Source organism: Lissotriton helveticus, chromosome 4_1 (genome assembly GCF_964261635.1).
Source record: "Lissotriton helveticus chromosome 4_1, aLisHel1.1, whole genome shotgun sequence".
NCBI classification, from domain to species: Eukaryota; Metazoa; Chordata; class Amphibia; order Caudata; family Salamandridae; genus Lissotriton; species Lissotriton helveticus.
Window position 1 is genome coordinate 719432534 of NC_136063.1, and position 18839 is coordinate 719451372.

The 18839-nt window shown below is 46.7% G+C and overlaps 1 protein-coding gene across 4 annotated transcripts in view; it reads left to right on the forward strand.

Annotated features, from left to right (window-relative positions):
* Positions 1-18839, forward strand: part of TRAPPC8 (trafficking protein particle complex subunit 8) — a 1467367-nt gene that overhangs the window by 519045 nt on the left and 929483 nt on the right. The gene's annotated exons all lie outside the window — the stretch shown is intronic.

The window sequence follows — 18839 nt, forward strand, 5'->3', positions numbered from 1 at the left end:
TGGCTTGCATTCTACTGAAGGTGAGTTACAATAACAATCTTTGAGTTTTTCATTTCATGGAATAGAAATCATACCTGTAGATCTAAGGGGAAGGAACAGTGAGTGACACTCAAACGATGTTAGGTGATGTGGCTTGTGAAATTTAATGAGTTGAAAAGGGATTGAACATTGATAATGAAACGCAATATTTTCGGGTGGTTGAATTAATTGATTTTGTAAGTGACGCATTAATATCTTGTTCTGTTCAAATTTATTTTGAAGAGCATGGGGGAAGAGTTTTGGATATGACATACTTAAGAGTTGTGATGAGGCCTCACCACTCAACATTATTACTTTTTTTTAGATAAGATAATGGATTTTTTCTTTCATTTTTCCATGTCGTTATTTATATAATCTAGATGTGGTTATAGTTGATATGATATATTGAAATACATCCTTCCCTATGCATACCAGAGGCCAGGCCTGCCATATATGATGCGGTGACATGCTTCTGTTTGAGATGGTTATATAACTTGACAATTTATATAATTTCATTTGGATTTAAATAGTGGCAGCTGGTAATCTTCCATTCAGCTAATTGTCAATATTTTCCTTTGGAGTCTGTGATACTCTAGTACTCTTAAACATATTTCTTTGTATTGGAATTTAGAGCACTGTGATTGGTTCTTCTGATTTTGTGTAGGACATTATTATATTCCATCTTTTGGATTATAACAATTGGAGAGACTCCTATATTGTGGAAATTGAGTGCTGTTTAACGACTGTCTGTACAGATGATTAAGGGTGATTTAATATACGTTATAGGTTTCTTTTTCTATGGATAATGGGTTCTGTTAGGTGATGTTTCTTTGAACTATGGATTGACACAGTTTATATTTACAATGAGATCATGACAATTGTTCAATAGACTTTAATATGGCTGTGAAAGTTCTTTAACTTGTCATCTGCAGTAGTGAGAATGGCTCACATACAGCCAATGCTAAGATGGCACCTGAGTCAGAAGCTTTATCCGAAGATGTGTACTCAAACTTGCGCTGTTTAGTAAGTTTGTACTCTTGACATTAATATGTGCTTGGTTTGATTTTTGCCAGTAATTTGGATTTGAAAGATTGAAGAGTGTATATATTTTGTACAAGAGGACAGCCTGATACATTTCCAGTACAAGACGATAATAATGTAATAGTTTTAAGATGACTGCACTATGTCTGTAACTAGTATTGTGCAGTAGTGTCCTCTTTTTTTGCCTGTGGATAACCAATCACTAACAAGAATATGGGGCCGAAGTTAGATGCTGCATGCGGGACCTGAATTCGAAGGAGCCCTCTCCTTAGTATGTTTGTGTTGGCTGAACACATTGGTTTGAATTTTTTGCAAGAATTTAGGACAGGAACGAGTGTAGAGAGATTATGATGTGTTCTTATGTACGGATTTACTATAGTTCTGGTGCTAGACTGTGTATGTGGAGAGACGCACTGAATTAGTTCTCTCCAGAGTAAGTCTGACCACTTTACAATCATTGTTTGTCTGATTCTTTTCAAATAGCATGGGAGCTGTGTATTCACAGATGTATTCATGATGTGCGACACTGGTCTACAGACCTCTATGTAGGAATCTTGCTGTATGAAAACTACCATATTTAGTTTTTCTTATACTTGTTGTACTAACATGTAGAGGCTGTTTTAGATGCATAAAAGGACACTCACTTCCTATAGGGTTAATATTGTGGACGTTATACAAGCTTATTACAATACTTAGGGTAAGTTGGATGGCTATTAGAATTTTACACCTGGCTTGGAGTTTAGGACACCAGAGTCTAACATTTTTTTAATACGCTTCATGTTAGGCAACCTTTGAAAGAAACACGTTTTCCCCACTTTAATTTTTGAACTCTTATATTTAGAAGTAGAGTGAGATTTCTGGCCTATATGAGTATTACTTTTATATTTGATTTGATTGTCTTTTAGTTTTCAATTTTGACTGCAGAAGGGCAAATTATATTGTGACACATTTAGGTGCAATCTGTTCTTTTTGTGGCTGTCTAGTACAGTTAGTAACTTTTCATATTACTTACTCAGAGTAAAAATAATTTTGACGGTTAACCAAGGTGTCACACCTTTCTCTTGTAAGATCCACAAGGTGTGACACCTTGATGAAGGACTATTAAGATTTGGTGTAATATTTTTAAAGCTTGGTTCATACCTGTCTATCCTTTTAGAAGTTGTTGGCATACCAGAGACAAAACATGAGTTGGCTAGAAAACCAATGTGCATTTGTTCAAGAATAAAAAACAACGCAAGGACCAACATGTAACTCTATAAGTTGCCCACTCCTCCCTTCTTTAGCACCAACTTATTGATGTATTTATTATATCAAATGTGTAGTGAATTTGTGTACTAAATCTAGACCCAGCCACCTTTACTTCTACTTAGTTTTAGTTTGGCCAACCCATCCAGCAGAGAATGTAGATCTGGGAGCAGAATGGATTGCTATAGGCAGTAGTTGAACAAATACATTAGCAAGCATTTACAATGCAATGGTCTCTGCATTATTAAAGGTAGACATTTTTTTTTAAAATCATAAATAAATGGCATTGTCATTTACATTGCCGGTAGCTTAATCGTTTGCATATGCAAGACCTATTGCATTAGCACCCACACACAGGGGGCAGGGGCAGGAGAGCAAGCACAACGAACGAGGGGGCAGGGGCAGTCCAGCATGTGTACTTTGCATCTGGAGTGCGGGGGGATTCAAGAGTTGGCCCAGTCTGGCACCACACACTTGTCTGTCCCACGTGCATGCCTTAGGTGTGTCACGCTGGCTCCGATCCCCACGACTATCCCACGGATACATTTGTTCCGAGTGGGAAACTGTTCCACAATCTGCCCACGGCCATGTCTTCCAAGATCCCACGTGTCTCCCCCTCAAGCACACAGCCTGTCACTGTCCCCCACAGCCCGGGCTGCTCTGCCCGCACAGGTCCCACGCACGCACGCACCTGGGCCCAGGGCTGGCCAGGCCCGTGCTCACTTACACTTCACGGCAGGGGATGGAGCCAGGAGGGGACTGACTGAGATCACACTATGAGTCAGATGTTCCTTCGCTCGGCGTCTGATTACATCAAGGGAGGAAGCACGTTAAGAGCGTCGGCTGAGAGTGGATGCCACTGGCGGCGGCGAGCGGCTCGGGCAACCTGCGAGCCAGGGGCCATCTTAAAGTTTGTACAACACTCTGGAGGGGAGATGCTGCTGCCCCTGCAGCCTGTGCCCCTGCTAGGACAGGGCACGTGTACCACCGAGACGGCCACATAGCATATGGCACTGCCAGGGTACATGTACAACTGAGAGCTGCCCCTGTGGCACTGCCAGGGCACATGTAAGTAATTAAGTAAGTATACTTGTAAAGCGCACTGTTACTCCATCTCGGAGTGTCCTAACGCTGTATACCACTGGGGAACCCGTCCTGGCTTTCCCTGTAAGATGGTCCCTCCTGGGCACCTCCAAGTGCCCGGACCAGAGAAAAGGATACGTGAAGACCATGGGTGGGCACCAACCAGCAGACACCTGGTCGGTCAAGGATAGAAGGTCTCAACAGTACAAGGCGGGTCACGGGACAACATCTTGGTCTAACAGCTGAAAAGAAACGGGCAGCTGAGAAAGTCACTGGTCTCCTTGATTGCCTTCGGTGAACAAGTCTTGACTTTCCAGGAGCGAGCCCGGGCCGGCGTGCACGGTCGATCCCCGTCTATGAGTTGGAGTGGACCCTGATTGACGCCATCCCTCGATCCAGTCCCAGACTTCTCCAGGGGATATGAAGAACCAAGTCTTGTCTTCCGATTCCACACGCAGTTTAGCGGGAAACAACATGGCGTATTTTATGCCCTTGGCACGGAGTGCTTTTTTTACTTCAAGGAAACTGCGCCGACGACCCTGGACTTTCGCTGTGAAGTCTGGAAATAACGTGATCTGAGCGTTCTCCAGGCGCAGGGGAGGTGCCGCTCGTGCCTTTTGAAGTATGACATCACGGTAACGGAAGTTGAATACCCGAGCAATTATGGGGCGGGGGGGGTGCCCGGTTTCGGTCTGCCCCCCGGGACCCTGTGCGCCCGCTCAATGGAGAAGTAGTTGTTTTGGCTGGAGATGTTTCAGGATTAAATTCTCGACAAAGAGATCGGTAGTCGGCCCCTCCATTCGTTCCGGAACCCCCAGGATGCGGATGTTATTGCGCCTTGCGCGTCCTTCATAGTCGTTGAGGAGCTCTCCCATTTGCAGCTGTTGTCTCTGTAATTGGGTCACTTGTTGCTGGAGGGTGGAGGTGTCGTCTATGAGTGCTGCGGTTTTAACTTCTATGTCACGTACCTTGGAGTCCATTTTGCGGCGGTCTGCTCGCAGCAGGGTGACCTCTATGTTCACCGAGTCTATTCGGGTCTCCAGCGATGAGCGGACCCCGGCTATTGCCTCCATCACATCTTCCAGTGTGGGGGTCCGAGTTGTCGGAGGAGGGGTTGCAGTTTTAGGCACAGACTCAGGGTTCACCTCCTTGGTCTCTCCCTTAGATCCCCAAGTGAGTTTATTGATCTGCCTTTGATTAGATGGCCTGTTGTTTTTATTGGAAGCCATTGTGAAAGCCAATATGCACAATGTAGTCCAGTGGAGCGGGTCTCTCCCAGCCCGGGCCGTCCAGTGGAGCGGGTCTCTCCCAGCCCGGGCCGCCCGTCACCACCTCCCCTAGGTCGGTGCAGCCAAAGAGTTGAGGGTTCCGGCAGGAGCGGGGGAAAAGGAGCAGATCAACAGTGGTGTGTGGGGGAGTGTGAAAGCGCCCGCACCTTGAAGCAGGTAACCGGTTGTGAGTAATAGCACCCCACACCGGAGAGAGTCCAGCCAGGCAGTCCAGGAGGAGAGTGAGGAGGGGGCGCCCCGGGACCCGGTCACGTTCTGGATATCTGCAAGTGGGGGCAGGGCTCCAGCCGTTCGTGTGTGGCGCAGCAGAGCGTCAAAGTGGCCCTCCAGTGTGAGCACTGGCCAAGGTTGAAGCAGCAATCCTCCGTTACTCGGCCGTGGCTTGCAGGAAAACACCTTCAGGGCAAGGAGGCCGGGCTCTCGTCAGAGCAATCCACTCCAGCCTCCGCACTGTACGGAGTTCAGGATGCACTGAGTCAGTTCACGTGGGCTCGGGGAATCATGTCGCTGGAGCCCCCCCCCCGCTGCTACAAGAGCGGGTGACAGTCTGCGCTGCTCCACACAGTCGGGGCGGCCCCAAGGAGCACTACTTTGGCAAGTGCGGCCCCCGCCGCACCCCACGGGGGCTGAGGGTAAGCCAAGCGGGTGTTCCGGCGGGCGACACTTAGCAGGTGCAGGCAGGGCAATGGCAGGCAGCACTGAGCGGTCCCCGGCAGCAGGCCCAAAGCCGGGGACTCGCGTAGAATGCACCCCGGGTAGCAGGGGGGCCTACTGTCGGCAGTACAGGTCGGCACTCACCGGGGCCCGCAGGTCAGGACCTCCTCGGGGTAATTAGCAATCGCCTCCTCCGGCTCCCACACGGTCGGCACCTCGTCACAGCGGCACCTAGGCTCTAGAATCAGGCCTGGAGTCGGGCCCTGCAGCAGTCAGCGACCTCTGCCGCCATCTTAAGGCCCAGGGGCAGCGGAGTCCGGTGGACCAGTCGCGACCATCTGGGCCCGGAGGCGATCAGGAAGCAGGCAGCAGCGTCCAGTCGGTCGCACGAGCAATACCCCTTAGCGTCGGGGGATTCAGGTGCACTGGCTAAGGATTAGTGGCTGAGAAATCAGCGAGGGCCGAGGAGCCGCTTTAGAACGCTGCCATTCCCTTCGGCTGCAGAACAATGATCAAATGTTTGACAGTTAATTACAATTGTAGTAGAAGGCAGTGTGTAGAATGTTTTCAATATCCTAATGATGTGGAAATGGAGACCCTTTTTTCCCAAAATTGCAAATTTGAATTTTCTCAGTGGAATAATAGAACCATTGCTTGAATTTTCTTTAAAAATAAACCAATAGCTTCAATTGTCTGTTTCTTTAAGTTAGAAGCCCATTTTGCTCAAGGTAGACTAAGGTGTCTATTAATCGTGATAGTTTATGTGCAAATAATTTTGCTAACGTCTTGTTGTCTCTATCCATTAGCGTAATGGGTCTGTAACTTGCTGTTTCTTATGAAGTTTCCCAGATTTTAGAACACTGAACAAAACCCCTGATTGCAAAGATGGAGGTATATTCCCTTCCTCTATAGATGGTTAAACAATATTCAGAGAGGTGAAATTAATTGATGTTTAGATTACTTTTGGAAATCTTATGGAAGGCGTTCTTCACAGCAGGCCTTCCCATTCAGAAGCTCTTCTGAAGTTTTTTCCGCTATCTCATTTAGTATTTCACACCCCAACTGTTTTTATGAAGCTAAGTGCTTTTATCTGTATTTTTGTGTCAGTGGACCTTTTCTCCCCAGATATAGCTTTTTCCCCCCCCGATATTGCTCTATGGTTTCAAGGATACACCGGATAGTGTGAAGGAGCTATTAATGCTGTTAGCCACAATTAACACTTTAGCTTCTTGAGTTGTTTTAACCACTGAGTGCTTCCCACCATAGTTTATATTGTTTTTAATCCATTTTGGTTATTTGAGGGTTAGTTCCACTTTTTCCTTTTTTTTCTTCCTTGCCTAAAAGGGTCTTCTAAGCTGCTTTTGATTATTGACTCTGGTTTTTTTTGCCATTGATTTTGCATTTCTTGTGTACTTTACTTACTGTGGTAATGCTGGTGGTAATCTTTGCTGGTTGTAAACAACAGGTTCTCTGTGCTACTGGGTCTGCTGGGAGAAATGCATTTATGGTTCCTAAGGTTTTACTTGCTTTTGAAGTTGATCTGGATTTATACCAATTTTAGGTACTGTTTTTTACACATGGGTTCTCCAATCGTGCTATGTTGCAAACTGTTTCTGGGCCTGTCCAACATACTGTAGACTTCCACCATTAAGCATGCGCCATTGCCAATTTTCCCTGACTTTGACAATTCCCGATTTATCACATCTTTTTAAAAAAAAGTATATAGGAGTTTGCAGCTCTGAAAATATGGCTATAGTTGCAAAATTGATTTTGGACTTTGATTTCTCGCCACACATCTTTCCCTTTATTTGTCAAGCTCGTTTTGTGAAGAAAGGTGGTAGCAGCACTAGAGCTCAATATATACAAACTCATTCAATAAGATTTCAAAGTCACTTTTTAGGCAACAGCCTTCCCTAGTATTTTGAAGATTTCCCACAACTTACTCCGCAGGCAGATATGTCTGTTTATTGTTTTAGTTAGTGAAATAATCAATATTGCCCCCAGTTGTCACTGCTGTTACTGGAGTTGAGATTTTCAAGCTGACTTAAATCCAAAGCAGACCAGACCAAAGCTTTCAGCTGGCCTGACATGAGCACGCGCAGCAGCTTTTAACTGATTAAGTGAGGGACTCTTCTGCACTAGACTACAGTAGAATGACATCACTTCTCTTCTCATTTCATAGAAGTATTCTAATTTGATTCCTATGACAGACAGTGGGTACACGTAGTGTGGACAGTTAGTCCCCATAGTGCTGATAGTCCTTAGGGGCAGGGCCAGTGGTTTTACTGTGCACCGAAAAACATCACTGTCATTTTATTCGTATCTGTGGGCGACCTTATGCTCCTTTAGACTTCCATTTCTTTTATGCAAAATGTGTTCCACCACGAGGGATGTTAACCCACCAAGGTTTTTTTTTCCCCTGCAGTAGCAAGATGAGGAGAAGATGTCTCCTACCCCTGTCCAAGTCCTCCAGTAGTAATTGACAGGAGAAGATGCACTGGTGAAATTGGCACCTGCCTCTTTGCCATACAGTGCTTTTGTTGCCACAGGCATTGTGGCTATTGCCGACAAAATGGGGATGTTTGTTGCTCCTTCGTGGAATCTGTATTGACAAACGTAAGCAATGAAAAGTCTCGCACACTATTGATCCTGAAGCACTCTTTGGAAAAATATAATTTTGACTTATTTAGAAAAGCAATTTATGATATAAAACATACATTTTTGGCTGCCTAGATAAAGGCTATATTGGTCATGTATTATTGGAATTAGATTTTTTTTATTTAAATCTAAATCCAAAAAGTTTCCTGCAGAACTAGGGACACGTGAATAAATAAACCTGCTTCACAAACCTTTTTAAACGAAAATGAAGGACAATTTGGGGTTATGCATTGTAAGTATTGTCAGTGATGCATTCGCTTTTATATTGACATACTTTGAGTTCCAGTTCCCCCACCACACCATCAGCAGGTACTAGACTAAAGTTGTGGCGTATTGCCGTATCCTGCACCCTATTTCACTTTTCCTGTAACATGAGTTTTAATTATGGCATGAGAGTACTGGGATCTTGGCTTGGCATTTGTCCACATCCTGGGGTCACCCTTCAAGCTGAACACATTCTTCTATATTATATTACCCCCTGGGATTAGCTGGGCACAGAATGCACCTCTTTGTCTTGCTCTGCGGTCTGTTTCCTAGCAATTACTCCTACACAAGCGCTTAATTTCCCCGGAGACTTCCAAATGGACAGTGTGGTTTTTTTTTTACTCAGAGATATCTTTATTAACTGTCTCCGTATAGAAAAATCGCAATAAAAAAGCATTGCTCCTTAGATACAACAAGGTTGCGGTATCCCATTACATTACACCACAAAGGCCACCTGCCATAATATGGCTGTTTTACATTCCTGTTGTTATTGCTGGGTCGCCAAGGGACTCCGGGACCTTGTGATCAATCAATTCAACATGATCAGAAATATAAATTCTCCAAAACAGAATAAAGAAAACAATAACGCACAGGAATAAGAAAAATTAGATTGTAGGTTAAAGATAGTCATCTGTTGCAGGTAGTGATCCCAAGAGGACCTATATAAGGGAAGAGCGTGAGGCAAGGAGCAGAGACAAGCCACTAGGCCTGAGCATGGAGGCTCAGTCAAAAAGCTGAAGGACCTTGTGCCTGGGAGGTGTGAAGCAGGAGTGTTCCAGTCTCGAAAAATATAGTGAGAGGTTGCCAAATGTGGGTGAATTTCCCTTCTGTATGAGTAATTCTATGAGATACGATTTCTATGGTGAGTACCTACCACATGGGTGTGTACCATTAGAGGCATTGAAGAGGCGTGTGTTTTTTTCCAGAACAGGGCTACTAGTTGCTTGGTAGCCCCTAACATGCGACTAATTATGTACCATTCTGTGTGAGTCATGGCATGCAAGGGCGAGGTTGAAACACCTAGAATGAGAGTGGAGTAAGAATCTGGAAGCGGGAAACCCACTTTCTTGTTAATGTGGCGAAGAATTTCTTTCCAAACGGTTGTGATAATGGGGCAGGATCACCATATGTGTTTGAATTCTCCCGGAGACGTTATACAGCGCCAGCAGAGTGCTGAGGAGGAAGGGAAAATAGAGTGTAGGTGATTCAATGAGAGATACCAGCGTATAATTACCTTGTAAGCTGATTCGAGCTGTGTAATGCTTTTGTGTATACGAGAAATATCTCGCCGAAGTTGTTCCCGTTGCTTCGTGGTTAGCTCTTAACCAACTTCTACATGCCATTGTGTTTGATAAGGATGTGGGTTGGGTGGGGTAGAATGCTGGAGAACCTGGTACGTGTAAGAGATTAGCCCTTGAGTTCTGTCAAAAGACCGGACTAGGGTCTCGAAGGCAGTGAACTGGCGAGTGGCTTCCTGAGCGTTGGATGGGAGAGGGCCCAGTGGCGCAGTTGAATATAAGGTAGCTCAGTGGTTGCAGGAAGACAAAATTATTGCCGACATCAGTCAAAAGTTCTAAAGGATTCGCCCTCGAACAAATCCCTAAGGGTGCGGCATTCCCCTTCCCTCCAATAATGAAAAGAGTGTGGCTGTAAGGCTGGAGCAAAGTCCTGTTCCAAGCCAGGGGGATGTTGGGTGAGGGGAAGGGGGTAAGGCCTAGTTTCAGAGCCGCCATATCCCATATTTCCAAAATATTTTTGTAGGGATGGCAATATATGAGCTGCGCGGCCTCTCGTGTTTAGTGAGCCACGTCAGATCCGAGAGGAGTCGACAAGCCACGGCCCAGTCCCTGTGGAACCAGTACTCGTTGTTTTCCCTCGCAACCCACTCGGATATAAATAAAAAGTAGGCTGCCCAATAGTACTTGATGAGGTTAAGACAATCCAGACTGCCTCTTTCTCGGGGTAGCATCACCAGCATGTTAGAGAAGTGAGGACGCTTACGCCTCCAAGTGACGGAATGTATATCGCACTGAAGGCGCATAATCTAATTTTGAAGGATCACAGGGGGCATGGCCTGGAAGATGTATAGGATTTTGGGGAGGAGGGATATCTTTACTGTGTTTAGGCAAGCAAGCCAGAAAACCTGAAGTGGTTTGCAGTGGCGAAGATCCTGCAGAATAGCTTTTAGATATTCCGGCCAATTGGCTAAGGAGGGCGTGAGATTGAGGCCCAAGTATCCAATAGAGCGAGAGGCCCATTGGAAAGGCGTAAGAGACTGTATCGCTGATAGGGCGATGGAAGAGATGGTTAGATTTAGGGCTTGGGAGTTAGACCTATTGATTTTGAACCCCGAAACCTTTTCAAATGTGCTCAGTGTCTACTAATGCCAGGAGGGATGACTCAGGCTGGGCAATGGCCTATATGAGGTCATCTGCGAACAGGGCGATTTTTGTGTGTTTGCCCCCCATAAAGTATGCCCACAATATCCTCTGATTGTCAAATGGCAGAGGTTCTACTATAAGGGCAAATAAGAGGGGCAAGAGGGAGCAGCCCTGCCTTGTGCCCCTCCATAGATGGATTATTTGGGACAAGCCACCGTTCACATGGATCCTGGTGCTGGGAGAGGTATAGGAGGCCATTTTTCTTGTAATCATCGAGAGGCCCAGTCCTATCTTGCAGAGGATCGCCTTTAGAAAGGGCCAACTAACTGTTGAATACTGCTCTGCATCAAGGGAGAGAAGGCAAGACAGAATAACGAGACGGTGCGATTTCTCCACCAGGTGAGCCAGTGGGCGAACATTATTTGCTCCATGTCTACTACGAATAAAGCCGACCCTATCTGGGTCTTTCGGACTGGGAGGAAAGGTTTGCTAAGATTTTTCTATAAACCTTGGCATCTGTGTTTAAAAGCGCAATGGGATGGTAAAAGGCGCAAGAGGAGGAGTCCTTGCCTGGTTTCGGAATTAACGTAATTTCGGCCTCTGAACTAGTGGGAGTAAGACTCGAAGTGGCTGTAAAAGTGTTTAACAGTAGATGCTCCAGTAGTTGGGGTAGAAATTTTGATTAAAAGACCACCAGGCCTGGGGTGTTGCCCAGGGGAGACCCTTCAGGTGTGTGTTGTACCGTTCGTTTCAAATACCGACCTTCTCTGTCTCAAAAAACCTGCAAGATCCCACAACAGAAAGAGGCCTTACAAAGGACCGCAACTCCAGCTTTTGTGGTGGAGGCATATGCCCAATAGCGGAGGGGGATAGTGTGTGCCATGCGAGGAGTGTTTTGTCGGAGTAGACTGGTCTCTTGGAGAAAACTAACATCAGCGTTCTGCTGATGTAGATATCGCCATATCATTTTTGTCTTTTTTGGCGCGTTGAGTCCTTGCACATTGAAGATAAGGAGTTTAACCACAGAGTTGGTGGTCATAGGTGTGAAATAAAAAATTTGCCCATATTGCGGACATGTAGAGTGTCAGTGGGGCAGCAAGAGGTAGTGAGTGTGCAAGAAGTGGCCCCTAGTCGGCCCACCATCCCAGCAGAAATCAGGGAGTGATCAAGTGGGAGAGCCAAGCCATGTACAGTGTGTCTGAAGAGCATGTGGTGTGTATGCTGAGGTAAGTATAAAGGTGGGTAGAGAGGATGGTCCCCAGGGATACCCAGTAATCTAAAGAAAGAAAAATGTGCGTTAAAGTGAACAAGAGTCGGAGGCCAACCAGGCCAAAACAGTTTACCCAGAATTAGGAAGAGCCTACGCAAAACAGTGCCAGCCATACAGGGGATGTCACTGCCCAGAAGTCTAAAACCGTGGGACAGGTCGATGGCAGCTGGGTTCCCAAGGCCATCCAGACCCCAGGGTCCATAATTGTCAGAGCCAGCAATATGTCATTTTATCTAAATCGGTGACTGCAGGGAAGGTGCAAGGGGAATAAGATAGAGCAGTGCAGGCTATGACGCGCCCATTCCAGGTGAGGTCCAGCTATGTCCCATCCAGGAACACAGAAGGCTCATCGATGAAGGCGCCCAGCAGTGGCATGTCTATTAAACACATGACCTGTTAATGAAGGGAGAGGTAACGTAAGGCAGCAACAAACCTCTGTGGATTCGTACGGTTCTGCGTTTCAGTTTGACTCCTATGTCGGAGGAGGAGGGGTATAGGTCTTCTCCAGGTTGTGAAGATGTTGAATGTCTCTCATGGCTTCACAAGACAGAAGATCCCTGTTGTGTTTTGAAGCGTTTTTAGGAGCCATAGTAGTCCACGTGGGACACAACTCTCTGTAGACAGGAGAGCTAGGAGAAGGTTGTGTGGTCTCCCCAGAAGCTGCTGATTGTTCAAAAGGCGCAGGGCTTCCCTCAGCGATCCTTTAGTTTTGCGTTTGCCCTCCCATTCAAACATAATAGCAAAGGGGTGTCCCCATTGGTAACGGATGTCGAGCTTGCTAGTGACGGGCCGGAATTGCCTGCTATGTCGGAGGGTGGTAGGTGCAAGGCCCTCAAACAACTGGATGGTTTGGCACTTGTATACCAGGTCTGCCTTCTTCCGAGAAGCCTGCAGTAATGTCTCTTTCTCAACAAAGTAGTGCACTTGTGTGAGGATGTCAGGAGGAAAGTCCGGACGACCTGGGATTCCAGCCACTCGATGTGCCCTGTCCAGTGCAGTGGGAGAGACTTCCGGGTCCCCTAGGATGGCGTAGAGGAGATCTGGTGAAAAGGCCATAATATCTCAGCCCTCCATGCTCTCTGGGACGCCTTTGATACAAATATTGTTTCTCTGGCTGTGATTTTCAGTATCTTCCTACTTTAGCTGGAGGTTGATTTGCTGGTCTTCTAGGGTCACCATCCGATGCCACAGGGCATCGATGCCTTCTGTGCAGGAGTCCAGTGTTTGTTCCATTTCGTTGACTCGTTCACCAACCTTTTTCACATCTCTCAGAATCTCATGTACGCAGGGACTTTAATTCAGACTTGAGGGAGCGCAATCTCCGTACGAAATTCCTGGATAAAGTTATCCATAAATGCTTGGGTAAGGGGAGCAGATGGTGTTGTCTCCAAAGAGAACTCGGTTCCAGTTGTTGCGGGCTCCATTGACAGAATATTCTCTTTACTCCATAGGGAGGTGACTGGTAGGTCTTTAGCTGCAGTACAAGATCTTGGATCTGACACCGGGCATTGCAGGGAGCTAAGGATATGGCAGAATGTCTGTGCCGCTGCAGGTCAAGAGTTCAAATGCAGTATCCAAGAGGAAAGAGTAGGCTAAGGCATGTTGGAAAACATGAGGGGGGGCTCCAGGCATGGAACATTGGTCCCCTAGGTGCATTATTGGACGCAATTGACAGAGGACATGGTGGTGTGGTCCCCAAGCTTTAAAGAAAGAGCCTCTCCGGGAAGGTGTAACAAGTGTTCTCTAATTGGAATGCAGGTATACCCAGGGGTGGAAGAAGGGAGTCTCATTCCTCACTCGGGGGGGGGCTTTGGTCACGATACCCAGTTTGCAGGAGGCTGCAACAACGGGCCTGGAGACCCCAGACTCCGTCCGCAGTAAAGCACAGCAGCAGAGGGTCTTTATGTCTGAGGGTGGAGGTCGCCTTTCCGGGGTTTAAACCACCATATCCATGGCAGGCTTCTTCAGGTGGTCCAAAATATAAAGTGCACCACGGTTCACCCAGGAGGAGAATGAATTGCAGAAGCACACTAACTGGAGCTAACAACATCCACCTGATCTCTCCTCACCCCCCATGCTCGCCTCCAGTGCGAACCACTCAGCTCTCCAGGGCTCTCTCTGAGCCATCCCGTTGTAATCACCGTCCCAGGTTCTGGCTGTAAACCTCTCGGTCCTACCAAAGCAGCCCGGGGGTAAGGCCAGCAAGCGACGAGCAAAAAGAAGACGCAGGGTCCAAATAGTGATGTAGCTGCAGCAGTCTCCACCTCGCCATAGGGGGTTGGGGCCGCCACTTGTCTGTGAGTCTTCAGGCACGATGATCGTGTGTCCCCAGCATCTGCATTACTGTAAGGCAGCAACCAGCCACTAGTCCACCTCTGAAGGCCTCCAAGTCATCAAACGGTGCAGGATGAGGCCGGCATCATCATAAGCCCGCCGGCGCTCTTACCTCTACAGGTAGGATAAAGATCTCGGTCGTCAGCTCAATGCGGCCGCTTTCCCCCAGGGTCACCGCCAGGCCTGCCTCTCGCTCCCCTCCGCAGACCATTATCACTGGGGTGGGGGAGCTTTCACCGTACAGGGCTCGGTCTACAGGGCTGATGGGCTGATGCCCCCACCCCCCCCAGGGTCTGCTTCCCAGATGGCAGTGCCTCCACATCGGTTGTCCGACAATGGCTCGGTCAGCAATGCCTAAGTGAGTCTCGTGGGCATCTACCGCGTCCAGGCAGAGAACAAGTGTAGTAGGGTGTTTAAGGTATCTGGAATGGTACACCATGCCAGCTCCGATGCAGTAGATGGCGATGAATTGCCCTCTGGGGTCCGAAGCTCAGGCCATGCCCCATCCCCTTCCTGGACACCAACTGCACCCTTACAAGAGACTTGTGGATGCAAATTTCTTTCTGTGCCGTGTGCACTATGTGGAATTCTGCTGCACCTAGTCAGCCCACAGACAAAATTTACTAATGTGTGGTTGCACCTATCCCTCGAATGGTACCTATGTTAAATTATGCACATTTTTCTTTTCTCCTTACTGCCAGTGCTTATGGGGTGTGACACCCACTTCCCGCAGTAGCCAATGTTATATTTTACAGCTCATGTGCTTCTGACCTTCATGTGGCCCCCATATGCACCTTCTTCTAAGAATACTGCAGCACTGCTTGGACCATACCATACTTTTCCTTATCCTGGCACTCTGCTACCTGGCGTGTGTAGAAGACTGATACTTCTTCTACTCTTCTGGTTCCTGCTATTCTGTATCTCAGAAGAGTAAATGTGTTTTTCATGCTCAGCTGATGTTCCAATTGCAATGCCGTGTGGAAAGGTCCATGGGTTCCATGGGATACGGAGAAAACGTCTGGGCAGTGACCCCACCTCTTGAACAGGGATATTTATTTTAAATATTCACAGGCTTGTGGCACTATCTGTAAAGAGATCCAAGTCTTCCAGGTAGCCTATTAAGCCTTCGAACATTTGCCCTAAGGATATTAGTGAGTCTGAGGTTACCCTGGGCGCTAGGCCACGAGTGGCATATTGAAATGTCGCGCACAAGCTTTCTCCGTTTGCCAGTAATCTCAAAATCTTATGGACAGTTTCTAGCTGGTGGTTTGGGTTTGGTGGTGCATGTTCTTGCCTCTGGGACAGTCTCTAGGGCCCTCCTCCCCTATAACAGATTAAGGATTTCCTGCAGTCTTTTAATCCTCTATGGCTTTCTCCTTAAAAGCAGCTCAGTAGTAGGGGCCTGGTCCTGCTCTCCTGACCTGGGGAATTACTGGCAGCAGTCTCATGGTCTTACCCACAGATCACTAATCCTGCCTGTGCTTCTAGGCTAGGTGGGCCTTCTGCCGCTGGCAGGCTAGCTGTGCATAACTATAAGAGTCTGCAGAACCAAAACAGGACCAGACCAGGTCCAGGGGGACACCCTCCCTCAGGGTCCCAGTAAGTCCAACTTCTACTAGTTCTGAGAGGGAGTAAGACAGCGAATATGAGTAACCATGGAGAGTGTCCACATACTCCAGACTCCTGACATGGTTTTATCTGCCAAGTTGGTCCTTCCTCTAGTCTTCCAGGATTCATCTCCGATTTCTGATACTCTACGTTAACCTAAAGAGAGTGGTGGAGTTTCCTGAGATTGTATGGGCACCCACTCAATGTAGCGGTGCCACAGCAACCTTCTACCCCTTAGTTCCTAGCAGGAAGGAGCCCACTGCCTGTCCCACCCCTATACTATATGATTGGCGCGAGTAAAGATGACAACTATTTCCGAATCTGAGGCATCACCTTCTGAGTCAATCTCCTTCCACCCTGGCCTACCAGCTCCTTCCTAAGCACATAAGACTCCCACCGATGAAATGCAGACACAAAAGACTGGGCCTTACAGTTATTGCGCTGTGGGAAAATTCAACTACTAGATTAGCATGTAAGTGTAGGATGATGGCTGTGGAGATTCTAACCCACCCATTTCCTCTTGGAGGAGTTGCTTAATCCTCCTGTAATTATCCTGTAGTTTCCAGGAGTCTTTGATCTGCTAACTGGTTTGGCACAGTAATCAACTTGCAGAGAAAGTCATATCAAAGCACCAATCTTACTAATGACTGGTGCAGAGAAATAGGCCAGAAATAAGCCAAGTCATAAAGTATGTATAGGAATCAATATGTATCAAAACTGGCATATTTGGATTCCTTTTCCTTCTAATATTTCTATACAGTGCAGTGACGACATATGAAACATGGATCTGGAGATGCATACCAGTCACAATTTCACATATAAAGTGAAAACATTACATGCTACACCTTATCAGGAGGGATGGTCTAGTTGCTCTATGACTCCCATTTGGATCATACAACTGTAATCTGGGCCAATCTGTATCAGCACCGTTTGTGCACAGGTGCTAGGATGTGTCGGACAACAATATTCCTTTCTCACCTTACACATATTCACACAAGTGTACATGTTCATGTACGACCTGCTCAGAACCTCTTATCCCACCTGAATACAACAGATGTCCTTATTTTAAAAGGTGGCACTGGAAGTTACAGCTCAAACCATTTTACCAGTGCATTATAGTGGATTGGACTTCATTATAGGGCCTCATGCCATAGCTGAGGTCCAAAGATATGGTGAGCCTCAGCTGTCCATTTTCCAGCTAGTGTGCCTTTTCTCCCAGTATAGCAGAGTTCCACCTTTGTGTCTGTGAGACCACTCGAGAGGGAGTCCAGGCAGGTGCTTGCTTTCATCCACTTGGCTTTATTGGGCTTCAATTATCCTGTGTTCGCTGTCAATTTGAATTAACGTGTGGCATGACTATTAGAGACCACAACAGATGATGGATGGAGTGCTGAAACTTTTCAACCACTCACTTGCAGTCAAGACATCTGGGTTTGATCCACTGTTCTTTTGCTCACTATGCCGCCACAGTTTGGAACCAGCCATAGGCACATCAGTCTTGACCCTACTCCTCATGGGAAAAGTCCAGTTGGAACGGCCAGGCCAGGTCCTCCCTGGACCGGATATGAGGGCTGGACTGTTCCCATGGGGAGCAGGGTCAAGGCTGTTTTTGCATATGGCTGGGTCCAAACTGGGGTGGCTTAGTGAGCAGAACAATGGTGATGGATTCAACCCAGATCTGTGACTGGTTGTGAGTGTATGAAAAGTTTCAGCAGTCCGTCCATCATCTTCTTGTGTTTACTTTGTTTACTGGAGAACCCAGCACCTAGACACAGACCCATGGACCTGTCCAATCTTCCATTCATAATTGAACTGTATTGCCACCACGATCTGGTATTGGATGGTAATTTGTTGTTGTGCCCAGATAAGTTCCTGGCAGGCTGTGCAGGATTCATTCTGCCTATGACCTGAAGAGCAGAAGACCAGTGGACAGCATTCCCCAAGCATCGCTGGAGTCATGTTAATCTTCACTATCCTGTGTTGGCAAGCCATTCTAATTTGAGCGGCTTTCATGCATGTGCAGTTGAGCGGTGGGGCTGGCAGAGCACATATGCATGCGTAGAACGAGATGTGCCCCCTCATTAATGAACCAGTGAGATCAGAGTTTTAGAAACTTAAAGAGACTGGCACATGCAAGGTCTAGAAGGTAGTTGGGCAGTCCAGAGTCCACACAAGAGGTTGCTACTGAAGATATGTCCTCTTGCCTTAGCCAAGCGAACCACAAGTCCAAAGTGCACTGGGACCGAATAAGCACAAGCTTGAAGTGAGTCTGAGTGGAGCCTGTTTGCACAGAAGCACAAAATGCATCTTGCCGTATAGAAGTGTTTGACCGACATTAACAAGAAACTTTTCTTTTCCCTTCTTTAACTGTAATTATTTTAGTCTGTTATCTAATGTGTAGCATTTCGCTTCATTGATTGCTTATGTGTTACTGAACTTGGTCTGAGTTCTGAATCTGTAACCCCACACCACTGTACCCCTGAATAATCCTTGAACTGCTCTGCTACGCTACCCTGAAACTCAAGTGCTAAAAAGATATACTTGGTGATCAGTCATTAGTTCATTAGTAGGTAAGGTCCCTGGACAAGTAGCGTTGACACAATTGGAGCCCAGTGGCCCCTCTCTTCAGTGACTCCTTGAACCATGTTCAACAGAAGCCAGTGAACCTTAAACATGTTTTCAAGAATTCAGCTATATTAGTGGAAAGTGACAGACTGCTCTCCTTCCTTGCATTTGAGCTGCCAGTCCCCTTTAGAAAGCCATAGAGCAAAGTCAATCCAACATTAAGTATTCTTTGCGAGTGTTATAAGGAACCTATGGTGTATCCAACCAGACCGTTGTGGAGATTTTAATGTAAACATGAAGAATTAAGGTGTGATCCTACTCGTCCTATTCTAACTTTAGAAAATTATTTCGAAAACTATAATAATTTAAGGTTTATTTGCTTATGTGAGGTTTGGTATTGTATTTATAGTGTGGATTTTTCTAATTCGA